Here is a 24,502-nt window from a genome sequence, read left to right on the forward strand (position 1 = left end):
CTTTCTAAATGTAATCCGTTGCAGTTACTAGTTACCTGTCCAAAATTGTAATCAGTAACGTAACTTTTGGATTACCCAAACTCAGTAACTTAATCTGATTACATTCCGTTACTTTTAGATTACTTTCCCCTTAAGAGGCATTAGAAGAAGACAAATGTATGTTACCAATTGAACAACATTATTGCAGGATAAATCAATGTTAAACTTCACATAGCTTCCCATATATGGATGTTACATTTTACTTTATGGGTTGGTTATGTAGGTTTCTTCTAACCCATCACTTTCTACTACATATAATAATACAATTAATTTATATATATTTACATTAAAAACCAGTCTATCAGAATTCCAGTCATTCCAATAAATGTTAAACCCCTTGATCTTCAAGAATAGGACTTGGAAATATGGAAGTATAGATTAGCCAAATTGTTTTACCTGAGAATGACCCCAAAACTAAGGACATTAGCCAGCGCTACTCTGTTGTTTATGATTTTGTTGTCATGAAGGACTGATTGGGGTCATTGATTCGAGTTGAAAAATAAATGCTGCGCTCATGGAACGGTATGCTTTGAGCATTACTGAAAAGTGCTATTTACATGTGAAAAATGAATGCCATATGCTGCAATTGCTATAGGTCTATTGTTTATCTTTTTGTTAGTGACACTTTGATATCTTGATAATATGCAGCTGTTTAAAGAGCAAATCCACAGATGAAACAATAACAAAACAGTCGCCCCGCCTCTGTTTTGGTAAAAGGCTGAGGGATGGACCTGGAGAAATGTAACCACTCTCAGATTAATAGTCAGAGCTATGGATGTGAGGACTGACCATCCATGATATCAAAATGATTGTTTTAACCATGTTATGAGGCTATACAGTGTTTGTTTACATTTACAATGTTTACAAACATTGGAGAAAAACAAGCTTATATTTGGGGTTCTCATGGAGTGTGACAGTTGAACTAAGCTCATGAGGCATTTATAAGTTATATTCTTCAGTAATCAATGGATATTTATTAGTCCAAAAATGGATGTAGCAACTACAGATTGCCCATTTAAGTCTATCAAAAGTGTGCGAGTTTGAGCTTGTGTCCATTAGGCCTATGGATTTATTTATTTAATCAGCATGAATTAGATGGAGCAATAAAAGCCCCACTTTTATTCCATAGGCTTGGATCTGCACTGTGCAGCTGTTGCAAGAGTGCATTTTTCACTGTCTGTCCACTGGTTTCAAGAACAATGATGATAGGCAGCTTAAACTTCTTGAATTCAACGACTATTGGTTTCAAATACACATTTAGATTTGTGAACAGCTATCCACAACATCCACAGTCCGTAAGGCGCAAATAGCTAAATGAGAGCGCAGCAATGATTTACATCAATGCGCTATGTAGATATCAATAATAAGTGATATCTGTATCGCCGTAGACTACACCACTGCTGTCATCCTTACCTCCAAGCGTTTATTCAAATTGGATCATCTTTGGATGCCGACAGCAGTCGCATCATTGGAAGACATAACTTGGACTGTAGCCTACAAAACCTATTCCTGCTATTTTCCCGCGATCCATCAAACAAATTTGGTGTGTCATCATAGTGGTCTCTGATTTGTGATCAGACTCACTCAGGTGGAACAAATTTAAATTTGCGCTTTTTTTCAATGCTGATTTGAATGTCATTGGGAAAACAGAGAAGTGTAAAATATATTTTTTTCCGCAAACATCCTTTCTGAATTTAAAAGTAATCCTCGAAGTAATAATCTAGCTTTTCAAAAGTATCTGTAATCTGATTACAATATTTTTGTTGGTAACGTACCGGATTACAGTTTTTTAAAATTGTGTAATTGTTGTAATCCCTTAGATGTAATCCGTTACTCCCCAACCCTGCATATCATACTAAAGGGTGTGTATGTACAGAATAATACAAAATGCACTGAGACCAGTTTGCAAAATGAGTGACAGTTTTAAATGAATCATTAACTGCATGAAATAAATAATAATCTTCAGAAATGACTTTGACAAAGCAACAAAAATGATTGGGCTTTAAAATGATTGGAGAAATGTTGGGGTTGAGTGGGTTAAAATCTTCTTAGAAGTCACAGAGGTTGCACAGAGGGCCAATTTTTGCACTTTATAAAGTCTCTGTTCATATTATAAATCTGATTTATAGAATTGTCCATGTATTGTCAATATTAACGGGAACTTCACATTTAATATGACAGGGTTTTAAAATGCAATATAGGTGCACAATTTCTACAAAATAAAATATAAACGGGTCGCAAAAGGGACTCATTTCGTGGAACGACACCTTTACACACGACCTGAAGCCTATCTGAGTGCACATTCAATTCAGTCCCATTGTAATCAGGTTTAAAATCTGCCGTGACAACAAACCACATTCCTTATCAAATGCCAGGGGACTCGGTGTAGTAAACTGGCGGCGCTCATTGAATGGGCACAGCTAATCCGCGCGCCCCGCTGCGAAACAGGATGTCTCTATCTATGGCTAGAATGACTTGAGGAGTTTCAGAGGCCAGTAGTCACATTAGGCTAATATGTTACCCAAAACTCCGCTGCAACAATACACCATTAGCATAACAAATGCAGTGTTTGCTGAAACATAAAACTTGCGTATTGGGCATTTGGTTAAACAAAAAGTGTTTCTGGAACCGATATTTTAGGAGTGCAGCTCTTTGGTCCACAGCCTCTTGTTATGGAGATGCTCCTGTCAAGTGGTTAGCAAAATAAACTACAATTTATGTAAAATGCCTTACTTGTAATTGAGAAAAAAATCCCTTACTTGTGGCCTCTTCGAAGAAATGGCACAGTGTCTCTAGTGCGAAGTGATGTTCAGTTACGTTAGGCTTTGTCCGAGATGGGGAGAGATGGTGGTTGTGAGCTCTCCGCTATCTGGCTTTGACTGAGTGGGTGAGTGTCCCGTCTCCTCCCAGCGATAGTGAACCTGGCCTCATACCTCCCACTGCACTTGTTAATATACTGCGTAGTGAGTGATACGCCTTCCAAGGCAAGTCCCGCAACACATTCATTGATGTATCTTACAAGAGTGGAAAATGCGTCAGATTTCCTTCCACTTTACATCCCACAAACAATTGCCCAAGAGACTGAAACACGTTTGTGCTTTGTACACAGCTGGATTTTTGGTGTGCAGACTGCCAAAGAGAGACGCTAATAGTAGTCATATATCATCTGAGATATGTTTATGATAGAAATCTATACTTTTTTGTGTGCACATTCCTCATTTCAATGTATAGCAACTAGACTCATTTTGTTGGCATTTTCATTCTTGTGGTTTGGGTGATAGACCCATCTAACATGTATTGCATTTGCCAATTCAAGCTTGTGGTTGTACCCTATACCATGAATACTGTATTTAAAATGTGTTATTCAATTGTGAGTATGAAAATATGTATTGTTCCCTTCCACACAAATAAAGTTCACAGTCCACACCCGTCTTCTCTCAGTTCCTCTCAACTGTCAGTGACTATTTATGAAACTGAGGTCAACAACATAAAGCTACCCATAGACTCACACCCACAGCCCTCCACTCCCTCAGAGCAACCACAAAAATCAGCTCAACCCAGCCTCTCCAGACATGTGAGACCAAAACCACCCAATATGATTAAAAGATGTACCAACTGAAAAAAATGTATGGCAATTATAAACTGTCTATTACTTTGAGGTCTGTCTGACATCCTGAGCACAATGTCAAACGCAGTGGATGTGGTATAGTCAAGAAACACCGGCAAAATCATGTGCAAAAATATGACAAAAAACGTTGACTGAGACAAAAAGAGTTAAAGACCGAGTTAAAGACCGAGTTAGAGACCGAGTTAGAGACCGAGTTAGAGACCGAGTTAGAGACAGACACAGAGTTAGACACAGAGTTAGACACAGAGTTAGACACAGACACAGAGTTAGAGACAGAGTTAGAGACAGACACAGAGTTAGAGACAGAGTTAGAGACAGACACAGAGTTAGAGACAGAGTTAGAGACAGACACAGAGTTAGAGGCAGAGTTAGAGGCAGAGTTAGAGACAGAGTTAGAGACAGAGTTAGAGGCAGAGTTAGAGACAGAGTTAGAGACAGAGAGTTAGAGACAGAGAGTTAGAGACAGAGAGTTAGAGACAGAGAGTTAGAGACAGAGTAAGAGACAGAGACAGAGACAAAGACAAAGACAGAGTCAGAGACAAAGGCAGAGTCAGAGACAAAGGCAGAGTCAGAGACAAAGGCAGAGTCAGAGACAAAGGCAGAGACAAAGACAGCGTCAGAGTCAGAGACAGAGTCAGAGTCAGAGACATAGACAGAGTCAGAGACATAGACAGAGTCAGAGACATAGACAGAGTTAGAGACATAGACAGAGTTAGAGACATAGACAGAGTTAGAGACATAGACAGAGTTAGAGACATAGACAGAGTTAGAGACATAGACAGAGTTAGACAAATACACAGAGTTAGAGACAGACACAGAGTTAGAGACAGACACAGAGTTAGAGAAAGATACAGAATTCAAGGCAGAGTTAGAGACAGAGACAGAGTTAGAGACAGAGACAGAGTTAGAGACAGAGACAGAGTTAGAGACAGAGTTAGAGACAGAGACAGAGTTAGAGACAGAGACAGAGTTAGAGACAGAGACAGAGTTAGAGACAGAGACAGAGTTAGAGACAGAGACAGAGTTAGAGACAGAGACAGAGTTAGAGACAGAGACAGAGTTAAAGGCATAGTTAGAGACAGAGTTAAAGGGATAGTTAGAGACAGACTTAGAGACAGACTTAGAGACAGACTTAGAGACAGACTTAGAGACAGACTTAGAGACAGACTTAGAGACAGACTTAGAGAAAGAGACAGACTTAGAGAAAGAGACAGAGTTAGAGAAAGAGACAGATTAAGAGACAGAGTTATAGAAAGAGACAGAGACAGAGTTAGAGACAGAGACAGAGGCAGAGTTACAGAGAGACAGAGGCAGAGTTAGAAACAGAAACAGAGTTATAGACGGAGACGGAGACGGAGTTAGAGACAGAGAAATAGTTAGAGACAGAGTTAGATATAGAGTTAGATATAGACCCTGATAGCCCTTCTGACAACCCCCCCACACCCACTGAGGAATATACACAAGACACAGATTGTTCTCCTTATGGACTCAAATGGGAAATATATACAAGAAAAAAAAAACTTTGTCCCAAACACAGTGTGTCTAAACTCTGGTGTCCAAACACCCAGCGCCCTAGACCTTCTGTCTGAGGACCAACTAGGTTCACCTAGCCACATAATAATACACCCAGCGCGCCCTAGACCTTCTGTCTGAGGACCAACTAGGTTCACCTAGCCACATAATAATACACCCAGTGCGCCCTAGACCTTCTGTCTGAGGACCAACTAGGTTCACCTAGCCACATAATAATACACACAGGCACAAACGACCTGAGAGCACAGCAGGAAAAGGTGGCCACAGCACTGAAGGGAGTGATTGAAAAAGCTTATTCTACTTTCCCCAACGCACAAGTGGTTATCTCCACCCTGCTACCACGAAAAGACTTCCACCCTGCCACAATACAGCGGATAAACGCAAGTATTTCCCGTGACTGTGCCTCAAACCCAAATGTTTACCTGGTCCACCACTCCACCCTGGAATTGAACAGCCTCTATGACCAGGTCCACCTCTACAAGGCAGCAGTGCCCGCCTTCGCCCGGACTCTTAAGGACATCGCTCTCAAACGTAGCCCCAACACTTCACACAGGAGCAACAGATCAATAGACACCCCGCCCAGACCAGCAAGACACGATCCCAGACCTGCGGGACCCCCCCTGGACCTACACATAGAGGACCCACGCCAAGAGGACTTACATCCAGACCACAGCAACCCCAGCCACATCCACACCCCCACCAATCAACACCCCCCCACGTCAACCATACCCTCACCCCATTTAGGCCCCCTCAGATCAGACCTATGCCCCTCCTGCCCACCCCATGCACCCCACTCCCGCAAAGAGGGCCTCAACATGGAAGTCACACATACGCCCAGGCAGTGAGCGGGCAAACAGGCCTAACCCCCACTCTTACACTAGCCCAAGCCAATGGCATGTACCAGATGCTCAGCAGGCTCTTCTCACACTTACTGTCCTGAGGCCAAACCACACGACCAACAACATTGGACACTTTATGGAACACAAAGCCTTCACTATATCATCCTGGAATATCCAAGGCCTGAGGTCATCTGCCTTTGGCCTAAAGAGCAGGAACCCGGACTTCACCAAATAAATCGGAAGCACAGACATTGTCATCCTACAAGAAACCTGGTATAGAGGAGACAGACCCGCTGGTTGCCCTCTAGGTTACAGAGAGCTGATAGTCCCATCCACCAAACTACCAGGTGTGAAACAGGGAAGAGACTCAGGGGGTATGCTAATTTGCTATAGAGCAGACCTAACTCACTCCATTAAATTAATCAAAACAAGAACATTTTACATTTGGCTAGAAATTCAAAAGGAAATTATCTTAACAGAGAAAAATGTCCTCCTGTGTGCTACCTATATCCCCCCACTAGAATCCCCATACTTTAATGAAGACAGCTTCTCCATCCTGGAGGGGGAAATCAATCATTTCCAGGCCCAGGGACATGTACTAGTCTGTGGCGACCTAAATGCCAGAACCGGACAAGAACCTGACACCCTCAGCACACAGGGGGACAAACACCTGCCTGCAGGTGACAGCATTCCCTCCCCCATATGCCCCCCTAGGCACAACTATGACAACATAACCAACAAAACGGGTCACAACTCCTGCAGCTCTGTCACATGCTGGGTATGTACACAGTCAACGGTAGGCTTCAAGGGGACTCCTATTGTAGGAACACCTATAGCTCATATCTTGGCAGTAGTACTGTAGACTACTTTATCACTGACCTCAACCCAGAGTCTCTCAGAGCGTTCAGCCCACTGACACCCCTATCAGACCACAGCAAAATCACAGTCTACTTGAACAGAGCAATACACAATCTGAGGCATCAAAGCCAAAGGAACTGAGTAACATTAAGAAATGCTATAGATGGAAGGAATGCAGTTTGGAAACCTACCAAAAAACAATTAGGCAACAACAAATTCAATCCCTCTTAGACAATTTCCTCGGTAAAACGTTCCACTGTAATAGTGAAGGTGTAAACTTGGCAGTAGAAAATCTTAACAGTATATTCGACCTCTCAGCTTCCCTATCAAATCTAAAAATCTGAAATAGAACACCGAAGAAAATGAACAACAATGACAAATAGTTTGATGAAGAATGCAAAAATCTAAGAAAGAAATTGAGAAACCTATCCAACCAAAAACATAGAGACCCAGAAAACCTGAGTCTACGCCTTCACTATGGTGAATCACTAAAACAATACAGAAATACACTACGGAAAAAGGAGGAACAGCACGTCAGAAATCAGCTCAATGTAATTGAAGAATCCATAGACTCTAACCACTTCTGGGAAAATTGGAAAACACTAAACAAACAACATGAAGAATTATCTATCCAAAATGGAGATGTATGGGTAAACCACTTTTCCAATCTTTTTGGCTCTATAACAAAGAATAAAGAGCAAAAACATATACAGGATCAGATACAAATCTTAAAATCAACTATTAAAGACTACCAGAACCCACTGGATTCTCCAATTACCTTGAATGAGCTACTGGACAAAATAAAAACCCTCCAACCCAAAAAGGCATGTGGTGTTGATGGTATCCTTAATGAAATGATCAAATATACAGACAACAAATTCCAATTAGCTATACTAAAACTCTTTAACATCATCCTTAGCTCTGGCATCTTCCCCAATATTTGGAACCAAGGACTGATCACCCCAATCCACAAAAGTGGAGACAAATTTGACCCCAATAACTACCGTGGGATATGCGTCAACAGCAACCTTGGGAAAATCCTCTGCATTATCATTAACAGCAGACTCGTACATTTCCTCAATGAAAACAATGTACTGAGCAAATGTCAAATTGGCTTTTTACCAAATTACCGTACAACAGACCATGTATTCACCCTGCACACCCTAATTGACAACCAAACAAACCAAAACAAAGGCAAAGTCTTCTCATGCTTAGTTGATTTCAAAAAAGCCTTCGACTCAATTTGGCATGAGGGTCTGCTATACAAATTGATGGAAAGTGGTGTTGGGGGTAAAACATACGACATTATAAAATCCATGTACACAAACAACAAGTGTGCGGTTAAAATTGGCAAAAAACGGTGCAGTAGAGGGGACAGATAGAACGGTGCAGTAGAGGGGACTGATAGAACGGTGCAGTAGAGGGGACTGATAGAACGGTGCAGTAGAGGGGACAGATAGAACGGTGCAGTAGAGGGGACAGATAGAACGGTGCAGTAGAGGGGACTGATAGAACGGTGCAGTAGAGGGGACAGATAGAACGGTGCAGTAGAGGGGCTGAGAAAGAGTTACAGTAGAGGGAGCTGATAGAACGGTGCAGTAGAGGGGGCTGATAGAGCGGTGCAGTAGAGGGGGCTGATAGAGCGGTGCAGTAGAGGGGGCTGATAGAGCGGTGCAGTAGAGGGGGCTGATAGAGCGGTGCAGTAGAGGGGGCTGATAGAACGGACCCCAAGTATGCTGACAAGAGCATCCTGTCTGGTGCAGAGATCAACAAGGCCTATGGTGTCATCACTACCGTGTCTCGCCACTTTGGACTGGACGAGGGCAAGGTTCTTGGCAGTCTGGCGGAGTACACTTTCAAGCCAGGGCTTTGGGATGGAGATGCAATATAATATGGCAGTCGTGCCAACATATCTCATCAGCCACCTGGTGGAAGGGACTTTGTGGATCTGAGGCTCTTTCTCCTGTTGCATCCATCATCCTCCAAATCCCACCAACATCAGCCGCCTCAGAGTGCAACTGGTCCTTGTTTGGGAACACACACACACACCAAAACACGGAACAAGGTGACCAATACAAGGGTTGAAAAATTGGAGCCATCCGGGCAAATTTTGGGCTTTTTCAGCCTGACAACGAGCCATCCTCAACAAGGTTGGAAAGTGACAGTGAAGATGAGGTCTCAGTCTGATGTCCAAGAGGTGGACATTGAGGAGGTCCAGGGAGAAGACATGGATACCCGAGAGGAAGACAACCAAAGCTTTAGTTTCTAGACTATCATTTTACAGATGTATGTTGAAAATGTTTTTGGGAGATGCGATGGATCACTGGGGATCATTCAATATTCCCTTTCTTTTGTTGTTCAGTGAAATCATCCCATGTGAAGTGTCAACTCATTTAATTAAAGTTAAATTCGTAAATTAACTTCGTAATCATTTGCAATTATGTCTACTTATGATAAGGTAAAAGGTTTCTGTTTCTGTTTCCATATGATATGGTAAATATATCCAATGCAAAAACCATCTACATTTAAATGGTATTAATATTAATTTGCATATATTTCCGTTAATTCCCATATATTCCCGTTAATTCCCAAGAAAAGTTTCCACCTCTGAATATTCCCCAAAATATGCAACCTTAGAGACAGAGACCGAGTTAGAGTTAGAGACAGAGTTAGACAGAAGGAAATCCAAAGTAGTGTCTCAGTCTAAGCCCATGTACCTGTTTCTGTTGGCCTGCGGGTTTGTTTATTTCTCAACTGGCATACAAGACATTCTCTCTCAGTTTGGGTTTACTTATACACTTGTTCAACAGGAGCTGTTTTTATCTGCAATCTTGTAGTTTAGTAATGTTCAACAGTGGACAGGGTGGTCACTGTAAACTATCCTCATATGGCACTACTCAAGGTCATGATGGTTTAGAGACAGAGACAGGGAGAGATGGAGGACAGACCGCGAGAGAAAGAAACAAGAAAGAGAAGGAGTGAAGAATCCTTCATGTTAAGCCCTCTTCAGCGTGGCATTGTCCTCCCACCCTGTATACCAGTAGGGCTGAGAGAGAGCTACAGTAGGGGGGGCTGAGAGCGAGTTACAATAGAGGGGCTGATAGAGCAGTGCAGTAGAGGAGGCTGAGAGAGAGTTACAATAGAGGGGCTGATAGAGCAGTGCAGTAGAGGAGGCTGAGAGAGAGTTACAATAGAGGGGCTGATAGAGCGGTGCAGTAGAGGAGGCTGAGAGAGAGTTACAATAGAGGGGCTGATAGAGCGGTGCAGTAGAGGAGGCTGAGAGAGAGTTACAATAGAGGGGCTGATAGAGCGGTGCAGTAGAGGAGGCTGAGAGAGAGTTACAATAGAGGGGCTGATAGAGCGGTGCAGTAGAGGAGGCTGAGAGAGTGTTACAATAGAGGGGTACGCGCAATGTCGTCGGGGGTACGCCAAATACAAATCTTAATTTTTTAAAGATATATATTATTATATTTTTCTTCACATTTTCGAAATGTTAATTTATATTTTCCGAACGGAGCTATACATTTGGGTGAGGTTTTTTTGTGCCTGAGTAGCCTCGTTTCACTGCCAAATGTAGCCAAACGTAGCTGATGCTCATTCCGTTTGCTCGAAAATGGATAAATAGTTTACAAAAGTAGGGACTGTGTCCATAGAGACACATTCCAGCTCTACTGGTAGTACTACTACTAGCAGCAGTACTACACCTGCACCTGTCAAAGACACAAGTTGTTTTGCTTCCACGAGCACATCCAATGCTAGCAAAAGTAATTCTACATTTGTTGTTAGCCCAGCTATTATGGACACTGAAAGTTGTGAATCTGATGCAGCCAAAGAGCTACTGCCCCCTTACCCGGGAAAGCACCGAACAACAGACAGAGACGTTGGACCATCAAAGAGGCGCAAATATGATGAGAACTACATTGATTTGGGGTTCACTTATATTGGGAGTAGGGCCTTTCCTCAGCCACAGTGTGTTATATGTGCAAAAGTACTATCTCACAACTCAATGAAACCTTCACTCTTGCCCAGACATTTAGAACAAAACATATCAATATGAAAAATAAGCCACGTGGGTTTTTGAGCGAGAATTAAGAGGACTTTCGAGTAGTAGACATGTATAAAAACAACAGATACCATAAGAAGGTACTATAAGCGTCTTATATGGTGAGCTACTGAGTGGCTAGGACAGGCAAGCACTATACTATTGTGGAGGACTTAATTCTTCCTGCTGCCGCGGATATGGCTGGGACAATGCTGGGGGAAAAGGCCCAAAAAACTATACAGACAATGCCTTCATCAAACAACACTGTTTCACAATGCATCAGTGACATGGCAGGAGATGTTTTGAAACAATTGCTGCTTTGCATACAAGCCAGTGAATTATATGCGTTACAGCTGGATGAGTCAACAAATGTGGCGGGCCTGGCACAGCTCCTGGTATATGTCCGTTACATTTATGGGGGGTCAATTAAGGAAGACATCCTCTTCTGCAAACCACTGGAAACCAGGACATTTTAAAAACACCGGACAGCTTTGTGACATCAAATGGACTTTGGTGGTGAAGATTTGTTGGTATCTGTACTGATGGCGCAAAAGCCATGACAGGGAGACATAGTGGAGTGGTAACGCGCGTGCAAGCAGTTTCTCCCGACGCCACTTGGGTACACTGCAGCATCCACCGAGAGGCTCTTGCTGCCAAGGGAATGCTTGACAGCTTGAAAGATGTTTTGGACACTACAGTGAAAATGGTTAACTCTGTTAAAGCAAGGCCCCTGAACTCTTGTTCTCACATGACTGGCCTATCTGGATGATGCCTTGTCTCGCGTGAATGATCTGAATCTAGGATTACAGGGACTCTCCGCAACTATATTCAATGTGTGGGACAAAATTAAGGCTATGATTAAGAAGTTGGAGCTCTTCCCTGTCTGCATTAACAAGGAAAACACACAGGTCTTTCCATCATTGTATGATTTTTTGTGTGCAAATGATCTCAAGCTTACAGAAAATGCCAAATGTGATATAGCGAAGCACCTGAATGAGTTGAGTGCGCAATTACGCAGGTACTTCCCCGAAATGGATGACACAAACTGGATTTGTTATCCCTTTCATGCCCTGCCGCCAGTCCATTTACCGATATCTGAACAAGAGAGCCTCATCAAAATTGCAACAAGCGGTTCATTGATAATTGAATTTAATCAGAAGCCACTGCCAGATTTCTGGATTGGGCTGCGCTCCGAATATCCTGCCTTGGCAAATTGCGCTGTTAAGACACTGATGCCCTTTGCAACCACGTTCACTAGCATGAAAACTAAATACAGGCAGACTGTGTGTGGAAAATGATTTAAGACTGAGACTCTCCAATACAACCCAACATTGCAGAGTTAGAGTGTGTACGCAGCTGGAGGTTGAATGTTTGAAGGGGTACGGGACTATAAAAAGTTTGGGATCCACTGCTCTACAGGATCCGTGTCCCCCCCACGGAACGGTTAATAAGCTAATGTAGGCTAAAGTGATTAGCATGAGGTTGTAAGTAACATGAACATTTTCCAGGACATAGACAGATCTGATATGGACAGAAAGCTTACATTCTTGTTAATATAACTGCACTGTCCAATTTACAGTAGCTATTACAGTGAAAGAATACCATGCTATTGTTTGAGGAGAGTGCACAATTATGAACTTGAAAATGTATTAATAAACCAATTAGGCACATTTTGGCAGTCTTGATACAATATTTTTAACAGATATCCAATGGTTCATTGGAGCAGTCTAAAACTTTGCACATACACTGCTGCCATCTAGTGGCTAAAATCTAAATTGCACCTTGGCTGGAACAATACATTATGGCCTTTCTCTTGCATTTCAAAGATGACGGTATACAAAAAAAACGCATGTTTTTTGTCTTTGTATTATCTTTTACCAGATCTAATGTGTTATATTCTCCTACATTAATTTCACATTTCCACAAACTGTAAAGTGTTTCCTTTCAAATATTATCAAGAATATGCATTTCCTTGCTTAAGGTCCTGAGGTACAGGCAGTTAGATTTGAGTATGTCATTTTAGGTGAAAATTGAAAAAAAGATCCTTAAGAGTTATTAAGGGGGGCTGAGACAGAGGTACAAATCTCCATTCAGAGGGTCCCTCTCCAATTCTCCAACCCCATGTACTCTATTCACCCTGACCCACTCTTTTACTCCCCAACCTTCCTCAACCCCATACTCCTCACCCTCTCAACCCTGTCTCCACTGTACAACCCACCCTCCTGCTACACACAACCTCACCCCCTCTCTACCTCTGTCCTCTCACCACACCCCCACTCTCACTCTCCACATATTCTCTCACCCTCCTCAACTCCTAGCTCCTAGAGATGAGACAACATACGTAATTACATGCTTTTGTGTGGTGAAGAGATATCAGGTGTTATCATAGAAATTGTATTTCTGTGGATGTCATGTTGTTGTGTGTGTCATAAGAAAACGTGACACACTCTCCTGTTGTTGTTTTGCGTGTGTGTAGGAGGAGAGTCATGTGATCTTATGTTGTGTCTCTGGGTCAGACTCATGCAGGTGTATGTTTGGCAGAGAGAGTGTGTTCCTGTCACGTAGCACGGTCATAAAGACATTCCATACACTGACTGTGTCCCTCACAGTGACCATGAATAGACCACAGTTGAATCCTTATTAATGACTAAATGTCAAACATGCAGGAAAGGCCAGAGTTTACCAAGCCGCTTTGTTATGGAGGTATACAGGTGTGAAATACTTATTTCTTACCTCTTCTCAGTTTACCTTTCGCTTGAAATGTCTTAGAGCGAAAGAGAGACAGTGACAACTTTTTCTCTCTTTCTGTCTTTCCCTATCTCGCATTCGCTCTCTTCTCTCTCTCTCTCTCACTCTTTCTCCCTCTCCAGTAGTGCTCACTTGTTCAGTCACTCAGAGCCCCTATGTACTGTAATCTTGAACACATCTCATCCAGCCTGAGGATGTCTATCATTCTATCATCACAGTTTAATAACTGGAGAAAAGACATTATGTCTCGAGCTTCATTCACCTGAGTATGACCTCTACGAATGAGGGTTCACCTGGCTTTTCCTGGATCGTTCCACGGAAAGAGTGCCTTTGCATCCCTTTGATAATTTAAGTAGAAACTGTGCCCCAACATTGAATTTTAAAAGCCTTATATATTAAATGATGTAACATACTGTAGACCACATGCAGCATTCACATTTTTATGCGAATAAAGGCTTGCTAAACTGCCAAAATCCAGCATTTTGACCTGTCCCTCCGTTTCACCATCATTGTAAAGCCCTAGTTATTTTGTTGCTTTGACAAAGTCATTTCTGAAGATGTAATTAGTGATTCATTTACGTCTGTCACTCATTTTAAGGTCAACCCCAACATGAACTCTCATTTTAATATAGTGAAACTATTCCTTTAAAAAAAGAACATTGAAAATCTAAAAGCAGGTGAGCTGGTTCTACTCTTTTTGGAAATGTTCTGGTGTTTTCTGGTGGAAAACTGAGCAGGTCGAGGATAGCAGGCTAAAAATGTTTTAAAATTATTATTTTTTTAAATCAAGCTTGTATTCCATTGCCCTTCTCTTTTTCACATAGCAAGCCTCCATTTCCCCTGTCACAAGCTAGGGGTTTATGGCTGATTTAAGAAGAAATAGAAAACCCTGTTATGGTGACCTAGCTACTTTATTTGGCACTTACTATATTCATTTTTTATTTAACCTCTTGAGATGGGAAAACTCGTTTTTTTTATAACAGAATGTTAAAATTAAGTGAAATTATGGCTCTGGCAGTCATTACATTTTGTCAGCTGGCGATTGTTATGCAAATGACTGCCGGTCTCATGGTAATGTACTATTAATGAGCATAAACACATTTAGCATCTCCAGGCCTCCATGCACACAAGCCGCTGATGCAGAACTTTGGAACAGCTTAATTTAAAAAAGTATAATAAATCCATTGAATATAGCCTGCCCTACACCATCATCATAAATCCATTATTTTATTTAGGCAGGTCTAAATCAGTTTAATTTTTTAATCAGCATGGCCTTATTTCTATTACAGCATATTGGATGACTGTCATTCATATTCCATTCACCCAGTTCAATGTAACAGTGATAGGTTTAGGCTACTACATGATACAAACATTTTCCTTATTCCCATCATGCTACAACCTAGCCTATGAAAGAAAGTTTACCACGAAGGTGACAGACAGTGACGCATGGACAGACAGTGACACATTCAATACCGCCTTGCACACACATTCAATACCGCCTAGCTGATATAGGGTGTAATCAGTACTCCAACAGTTGCAAAAAATTGTTTGCTTCCGTTTAAGAAACGTTTTTCAACAGAATCGTCGGAATGAATACACCCCTGATCATGGGTAAACACAGCTCACTTTCATAGCAGCCTCGTTGTATGCCTTCTCGCATCTATGCACTCTCCTCCTCTCACTTTTTCCCTTCGATTGTGGACTTACATCAACTGTATGTGACCAGGTGAAAAAACCTTTCAAGCCAAACCATATCATAACCGCTACACACAGCCTAGATAGTTGTCACCATATTAGCTAAAGTAACGTCATAGTCAACATAGCTAATAGAACTAACGCATTAGTAAACCCACTACAATCATGCAGTCAAGTTACAGTGTAAGTAGTTTAGCACTTACTCCGGTGGGCCCCGGTTGCAATAAAAAAATCTTTATTTTTCCTTCTTTTTTCTTTCTTTTTAATAATTTTTTTTTTTTTTAAGGGGTGGATCAGCTTAATATTGCAGAAAGAATGTTGCTTCCAATGTAATTGTCTGCATCATTTCCAATCCCCCATATTTTTTTTGTAAATATATCCATACACGAATGCATACATATACACATACATACTTTTTTAAAGAATATACCTTTATTATTATTCCCCGCAAACCCTACCACCGATCCCCCAATTGGAGTAAACTAATAAACACTTCTGCTTTTACCTTCAATTTATACATCTTATACACATTTTACAGACACAGTCTAATTTACAATAGTTCACTCGTTTGTTCTTAGTCCTTCCTCTATTTCTGATGTCCATCCAGTTTGATTTCTATTTGTAACTGTGCTATTTCACAAAAGTTCCGAACCTATATACATTTTACAGATCCCGTATGTTTTACATTGTTTATCTTGTTATTAGTCCCACCCTTCAGCTCCATTCAACCCCTCCCATCAATCTCTCAACATCATCCATTTCGTATTTCTATTTGCCATATATTTCTCAACTGTGCTGTTTCACAAAATAATTTAACCTTCCTATTCTCATAGCTTCTACAGATTGTAAATTAAAAATAAACATTTTTGCTAAAATAATTATTTTATTGATTGATTGACTATGGCTTTTCAAATCACCCAGTATTGCTATCTGTAGCTTTAGTTCTAGGCAAATGTTGCAATTCTTCAGCCATGTCGGTGGCAATAAATTAGTAAAACCAAAAGCTTACCTTGACTTGGAAGAGTTCCGGTGTTGGATAGTCATAGCCAGCTAGCTAACATAGCATCCCTCTGTTTGAGCTGGGTGTTTGAGTAGGCTAAACTAGCTAGCTGCATTTGCTAGCTAAGTAAGTGAAACTGAAAGTGGGAAAAAATTACTCTCTCTCTTGCTTCTCCTTCATTTTGGAAGAAATAAATTTGTTCAAAACTGTTAAACTATTGTCTTTCTCTCTCTTTGAGTCAACTACTCACGTACCTTCTCCGCTATGCAATCTGTTTTCCGAGCAGGTCATGGGTGCACCTTAGCAACGCTCAAGGTCCTAAACAATATCATAACCGCCATCGATAAGAGACATTACTGTGCAGCTGTATTCATCGACCTGGCCAAGGCTTTCTATTCTGTCAATCACCATTCTTATCGGCAGACTCAACAGCCTTGGTTTCTCAAATGACTGCCTCGCCTGGTTCACCAACTACTTCTCAGACTGATCCACCTCTACGCAGACGACACCATTCCCTATCCTTTTGGCCCTTCTTTGGATACTGTGTTAACTAACCTCCAGACGAGCTTCAATGCCATACAACTTTCCGTTTTGTCACCAAAGCCCCATATACTACCCACCACTGCGAACTGTATGCTCTCGTTGGCTGGCCCTCGCTTCATATCCGTCGCCAAACCCACTGGCTCCAGGTCATCTATAAGTCATTGCTAGGTAAAGCCCCTCCTTATCTCAGCTCACTGATCACCATAGCAGCACCCACCCGCAGCACGCGCTCCAGCAGGTATATTTAACTGGTCACCCCCAAAGCCAATTCCTCCTTCGGCCGCCTTTCCTTCCAGTTCTCTGCTGCCAATGATTGGAACGAACTGCAAAAATCACTGAAGCTGGAGACTCATATCTCCCTCACTAGCTTGAAGCACCAGCTGTCAAAGCAGCTCACAGATCACTGCATCTGTACATAGCCTATCTGTAAATAGCCCATTCAACTACCTCATCACCATATTGTTATTTATTTTGCTCCTTTGCACCCCAGTATCGCTACTTGCACACTCATCTTCTGCACATCTATCACCCCAGTGTTTAATTTGACAAACTGTAATAATTTTGTCACTATGGCCTATTTATTGCGTCAGCCCCCCTTATCCTACCTCAGTGGCACACAGTGTATATAGACCTTCTCTATTGTATTATTGACTGTATGTTTGTTTATTCCATGTGTAACTCTGTGTTGTTGTTTGTGTCGCACTGCTGTGCTTTATCTTGGCCAGGTCGCAGTTGTAAATGAGAACTTGTTCTCAACTAGCCTACCTGGTTAAATAAATCAAATATAATCAAGTCACCAAATAATTGATTAAAACACACACTTTTGCAATGAAGGTAACAGTAGCCTCAACAGCACTCTATAGGGTAGCACCATTGTGTCACCGGAGGACAGCTACTGTAACTACCGTCCCCCTCTGATTATATTGACTATAATACAAAACCTAGGTGGCTCATGGTTCTCAACCCCTACCATAGATTTACACAGTAATTATGAAAACTTCCAGAGGACATCCTCCAACCTATCAGAGCTCTTGTAGCATGAACTGACATGTTGTCCACTCAATCGAAGGTGATCCCCTTCCTCCTCTGAGGCGCATCCACTGGTCTAAAGAAACATTATGATATGAAGAAATGTATTCCAGAAGAACAGAATATGAGTCAGACAACTGTATGTTAGCTGGCTATGCTGGCTACTGTATGCGCCATGCCATAGGCTGTAGGCTAGTTTACTTAGCAGACAAGGTATGCGTATAAGTCCCGTGCCATTAATTAATATATTATATGACTTTATAGTATGAAGAATATACTTGAACATAGCTGAATAAAATATAAATAATATTTTTCCCATTCCGGAGCGAGTGCGCATATGAAGAGACTATATGTTGAACGTAAAAGTATATCATTTGAAACTGGTCCATTACGGTTTAGCTTAAGAAGTAACTATATTGTGCATAAAAGTCATAATTTGAAACGGGTCCTATACTCCAGATTTAGAGTTACTTGGCAAATGTATTTGTGAATGCTACAAACTCTGGAATGTCTTAGAAATCAAAACTAATATGGGCTGCATGATGCGACTATAAGCCATTGATATAAAAAAGTTTTAAAAAGGCTTGCGCTCTGTTCCTTGTGTAACCGTGCCTTTTGTGGAGTGATGGGTAACAATGCTTCGTGGGAGGCAGTTGTTGATGTGTGCAGAGGGTCCCTGGTTCGAGCCCAGTTAGGGGCGAGGAGAGGGACGAAAGCGAAACTGTTACATTGATGCTGTTGACCTGGATCACTGGTTGGTGCGGAAAAGGGGGGTGAGTGTAAACGGTGTGAAATTGTTAGCGGGGTGCACGCTAATAGCGTTTCAAATCGGGGACATCACTTGCTCTGAGACTTGAAGCAATACTGTTACTCTTTCCTCAGGCTGCACACGCTGTTTTCTCATCAAGCGATCATATTTTTCCCCATACAACTATTCTCAAATTAACTATTTAATATATAAAATTAGTTTTGATTTAGAATGGCCCATTATCAAATGGGCAAGAACAGGTGTAGGGAAAAAATACACGCCATCCATATGCACTTGAATAGTGAATGGAGGCTGGTAGACTCCTCTGGTTTTATAGCGGGACAATGCTTAATAAGGTGTCCTGTGTGAATTTAAGTATGCTCTCTCTAATTCTCTCTTTCATTCTCTCAGAGGACCTGAGACCTAGATCCCTGCCTCAGGACTACCTGGCATGATGACTCCTTGCTGTCCCCAGTCCACCTGGACGTGCTGCTGCTCCAGTTTCAACTGTTCTGACTGCGACTATGGGACCTGCTGCTTTCAACTCTTGAGACCGCAGGAGCGGTAGAGATACTCTGAAAGATCGGCTATGAAAAGCCAACTGACATTTACTCCTGATGTGCTGACTTGCTGCACCCTCGACAACTACTGTGATTATTATTATTTGACCATGCTGGTCATTTATGAACATTTGAACATCTTGGCCATGTTCTGTTATAATCTCCACCCGGCACAGCCAGAAGAGGACTGGCCACCCCTCATAGCCTGGTTCCTCTCTAGGTTTCTTCCTAGGTTCTGGCCTTTCTAGGGAGTTTTTCCTAGCCACCGTGCTTCTACACCTGCATTGCTTGCTGTTTGTAGTTTTAGGCTGGGTTTCTGTACAGCACTTTGAGATATCAGCTGATGTAAGAAGGGCTATACAAATACATTTGATTTGATTTAATATCAAAAGCTGAGAAATAAATATTGTAGCAGTAGAAGGCTGGGATCCTCCTCTTTTAGTGGAAACCATCAAAACTCTTCACACAGGATTGCATATAGAAATGTCTGGGCTTATAACAACACTTATTTCACACCATGCATCAACCATTGTTAGAGGAGCATGCCGCCTCACTGCGCACAGGTGATGCTGCTACCAGCTCTGAAAGTCTCACGTCAGAGTTAGACATTCATCCATGTTTCTTGTGTCACAGGTGACCTAGCTGGATATTCCGCCCAAACGTTGTATGCCATGGGCTCTCCTACCCTGTTCCTGCAGCTATCCAGGGTTTAGTTTGGGTACAAAGTTCAGGAACAAATCTGTTTCTCACAACAAAATATATTTATTGAAACTATTCACCGCTCCTCTCTCTGCACGCTCGAAAAAGGAATGAAGGAGAGAGAGAAGATATAAAGGCACAGTGGTGAGATATTCTGTAGCTAAAGTTTGTCAGCCTATTCATTATGAAAATATAAAAAATGCCCTATTACTAGCCTATTCAAAATCAAATACAAATTCACTATAGTTGTAGCGAACTCTGTAAGATGCCCTGCACAATCAATTAACCAACAGCATTGCCTGCTTTCTCTCACAGACTCATGGATAGAAAGTTTAGAACGTAGCATAAGGTAACCAGTCCATCCAGTATGCATAATAAAGTCCACATTCAAAGGTAATTACTAGAATTTGTTTAATTATGGAATATAGGCTAAACCAATTATGTACCAAAGACATCTTAAATCCATGCGTCATTTTTCTTGTCTATATTGAATACATAATTTAAACATTCACAGTGTAGGTTGGAAAAAGTATGTGAAACCCTAGGCTAATGACTTCTCCAAAAGCTAATTGGAGGCAGGAGACAGCTAACCTGGAGTCCAATCAATGAGACGAGATTGGAGATGTTGGTTAGAGCTACCTTGCCCTATAAAAAACACTTGCAAAATTTGAGTTTGCTATTCACAAGAAGCATTGCCTGATGTGAACCATGCCTCGAACAAAAGAGATCTCAGAAGACCTAAGATTAAGAATTGTTGACTTGCATAAAGCTGGAAAGGGTTACAAAAGTATCTCTAAAAGCCTTGCTGTTCATCAGTCCACGGTAAGACAAATAGTCTATAAATGGATAAAGTTCAGCACTGTTGCTACTCTCCCTAGGAGTGGCCGTCCTGCAAAGATGACTGTAAGAGCACAGCGCAGAATGCTTAATGAGGTTAAGAAGAATCCTAGTGTCAGCTAAAGACTTACAGAAATCTCTGGAACATGCTAACATCTCTGTTGACGAGTCTACGATATGTAAAACACTAAACAAGAATGGTGTTCATGGGAGGACACCACAGAAGAAGATACTGCTGTCCAAAAAAAACATTGCTGCACGTCTGAAGTTTGCAAAAGTGCACCTGGATGTTCCACAGCGCTACTTACAAAATATTCTGTGGACAGATGAAACTAAAGTTGTGTTGTTTGGAAGGAACACACAGCACTATGTGTGGAGAAAAAAAGGCACAGCACACCAACATCAAAACCTCATCCCCACTATAAAGTATTGTGGAAGGAGCATCATGGTTTGGGGCTGTTTTGCTGCCTCAGGGCCTGGACAGCTTGCTATCATCGATGGAAAAATTCCCAAGTTGATCAAGACATTTTGCAGGAGAATGTTAGGCCAATCTGTCCTCCAATTGAAGCGCAACAGACGTTGGGTGATGCAACAGGACAACGACCTAAAACGCAGAAGTAAATCAACAGAATGGCTTCAACACAAGAAAATACACCTTCTGGAGTGGCCCAGTCAGAGTCTTGACCTCAACCCGATTGAGATGCTGCGGCATGACCTCCAGAGATCAGTTCACACCAGACATCCCAAGAATATTGCTGAACTGATACAGTTTTGTAAAGAGGAATGGTCCAAAATTCCTCCTGACCATTGTGCAGGTCTGATCCGCAACTACAGAACATGTTTGGTTGAGGTTATTGCTGCAAAAAGAAGGGTCAACCAGGTATTAAATCCAAGGGTTCACATACTTTTCCCACCCTGTACTGTAAATGTTTACACGGTGTGTTCAATAAAGACATGAACATGTATAATTGTTTGTGTGCTATTAGTTTAAGCAGACTGTTTGTCTATTGTTGCGACCTAGATGAAGATTAGACCAGATTTTATGACCAATTTATGTAGAAATCCAGGTATTTCCAAAGGGCTCACATACTTTTTCTTGCCACTGTATGTGCTAGGCATGTATTGTATAATGGCACAATCATGACTTTAATTCTGGGGGGTTTTGGGCTTGGGGTCATATATAGGCCTAAGCTCTAATATGTGTATGGGTGTTTTGAATGAATCATCACCTTAGAAAGTGCTGTCCATTTCATTGTTTGGCTTGAAACAACATCCTCAACGACCATGTTTTCCACTTAGTTTCATCCTGTTTTCGAACAACTTTCTTCAAATTGATCAATCACAGTGAGGTGAATTTTAAAAGCATGGTAGTGTTTTGATGACTTTTTCATTTGCATTAATGTCAGAGTGGTTAGAGGGACAATAGAGTGTTGAGTACCAGGCCATTAGCGACCGGACAGTCATTAGTGAGTTGGGTCCTTTCAACACATTTCCAGAGTGCATAAGAGGAGATTACTGTGACTCAACAGTCAAGTGGAATTTGACTGCGGCCACGACTCATGACTGCCGGTGTGGCGGTAATACTATCACCGGAACAGCCCTAGGTGAAGTTAGGCCAATCTTTTTTTTATGACTGAATTACACTTCTCAAAAGGCACCGAATTGGTGGAATGACCCGCCTACCCTTTATTGCCCCCGCATACGCACACCACACACAAGCACACACAGACACACAACTTTATGATCTGTAACTCAATATAGTATCCTGCCCATGTAGATAATAGGTCATGGACAGGTGTTCCCTGAGGACTCAGATTGTATCCACGATGGATCAGTGAGTGAGCGCTAACAGACAGACTCAGGACAGGACATGGAGTACGCTCAAACACTGTTCCTCATACACTTACGGCACTAATTCCCTAATCCTGATGTCTGCTCCTGAGAAAGCCAGTTTTCCTTTCCATGTTGCAGACAGAGAGAGTTCATGGATAAGGTGGCTCTTTTGTGCTGTCAAACAGTGAATGAGAAATTAACCACCTCAGGACTTAACTGGAATGTGCTGTCTTGACAGTGACAGAAGAAACAAAATAAGCCTTGCTCACAGCCACAGATACCGTGTCACCATAGCCCAGAGGGCTCAAGGTTGTGTTACATTGCCTGGATAAACTAACTAGTCACTGGTGAGTTATGAACATCTACACAGGCATCTAAACAGAATGTTGTCTAAGTACAAACAAAGAGACCATCTCATCTTTGAGATGTGAATCGGGACATTCCTTATTCAAACAGAAAGTTTAGCAACAGCAGACATAAACATACAGAGACTATAAAACACTGAAGGCTAATAGGATATACAGGATAAACCTACATGGCTCAGAACAGCTGGATAGAAGAAATAACATAAAGAAATGTATACACCCAGCTATGGGGATGGATCATACAGCTGGCATACACCCAGCTATGGGGATGGATCATACAGCTGGCATACACCCAGCTATGGGGATGGATCATACAGCTGGCATACACCCAGCTATGGTGATGGATCATACAGCTGGCATACACCCAGCTATGGGGATGGATCATACAGCTGGCATACACCCAGCTATGGGGATGGATCATACAGCTGGCATACACCCAGCTATGGGGACGGATCATACAGCTGGTATACACCCAGCTATGGGGACGGATCATACAGCTGGCATACACCCAGCTATGGGGACGGATCATACAGCTGGCATACACCCAGCTATGGGGACGGATCATACAGCTGGCATACACCCAGCTATGGGGACGGATCATACAGCTGGTATACACCCAGCTATGGGGATGGATCATACAGCTGGTATACACCCAGCTATGGGGATGGATCATACAGCTGGTATACACCCAGCTATGGGAATGGATCATACAGCTGGCATACACCCAGCTATGGGGACGGATCATACAGCTGGCATACACCCAGCTATGGGGACGGATCATACAGCTGGTATACACCCAGCTATGGGGACGGATCATACAGCTGGTATACACCCAGCTATGGGGACGGATCATACTGCTGGCATACACCCAGCTATGGGGACGGATCATACAGCTGGCATACACCCAGCTATGGGGACGGATCATACTGCTGGCATACACCCAGCTATGGGGACGGATCATACAGCTGGCATACACCCAGCTATGGGGACGGATCATACAGCTGGTATACACCCAGCTATGGGGACGGATCATACAGCTGGCATACACCCAGCTATGGGGATGGATCATACAGCTGGCATACACCCAGCTATGGGGACGGATCATACAGCTGGACCCAAACCTATACTAATAACAGTTTTCAGAACAATCTAGTCCAGGGTAACATCACGCGATGGGAAGTTACCTCTGGCTATTTCTCCATCCCATTTAGTTCCCATTCATGGTTTTATCCTCTTATGGTCCACACTGGGCGAACGCAGCGCTATGGGGGCATTACTTCCAGGATGTGGCAACCCAACCCCCATCTGGAGTCGATCCCTGTGTGCCTGGAGCTCCTAGTGTGGGATAGGAAAGCTAACACTCCCATTCATCCATCCATCCTCCCTGTTCTCTCCGTTCCTCCCTCTGGGCTTGTATATAAAAAAGCGCTTCACTTATGTTGCATTGTAAATACAGTAATACCACCGTGCACCCATTACTCACAGAAAGAAGATATGACGGACAAA

General features: G+C 42.2%; 1 pseudogene; it reads right to left on the minus strand.

Moving 5' to 3' along the window:
* Nucleotides 1-5,763: 5,763 nt before the first annotated feature.
* Nucleotides 5,764-24,502, minus strand: part of LOC120058089 — a 73,734-nt pseudogene continuing 54,995 nt past the window's right edge.

The sequence above is a fragment of the Salvelinus namaycush genome, chromosome 13 (genome assembly GCF_016432855.1).
Source record: "Salvelinus namaycush isolate Seneca chromosome 13, SaNama_1.0, whole genome shotgun sequence".
Lineage (NCBI taxonomy): Eukaryota > Metazoa > Chordata > Actinopteri > Salmoniformes > Salmonidae > Salvelinus > Salvelinus namaycush.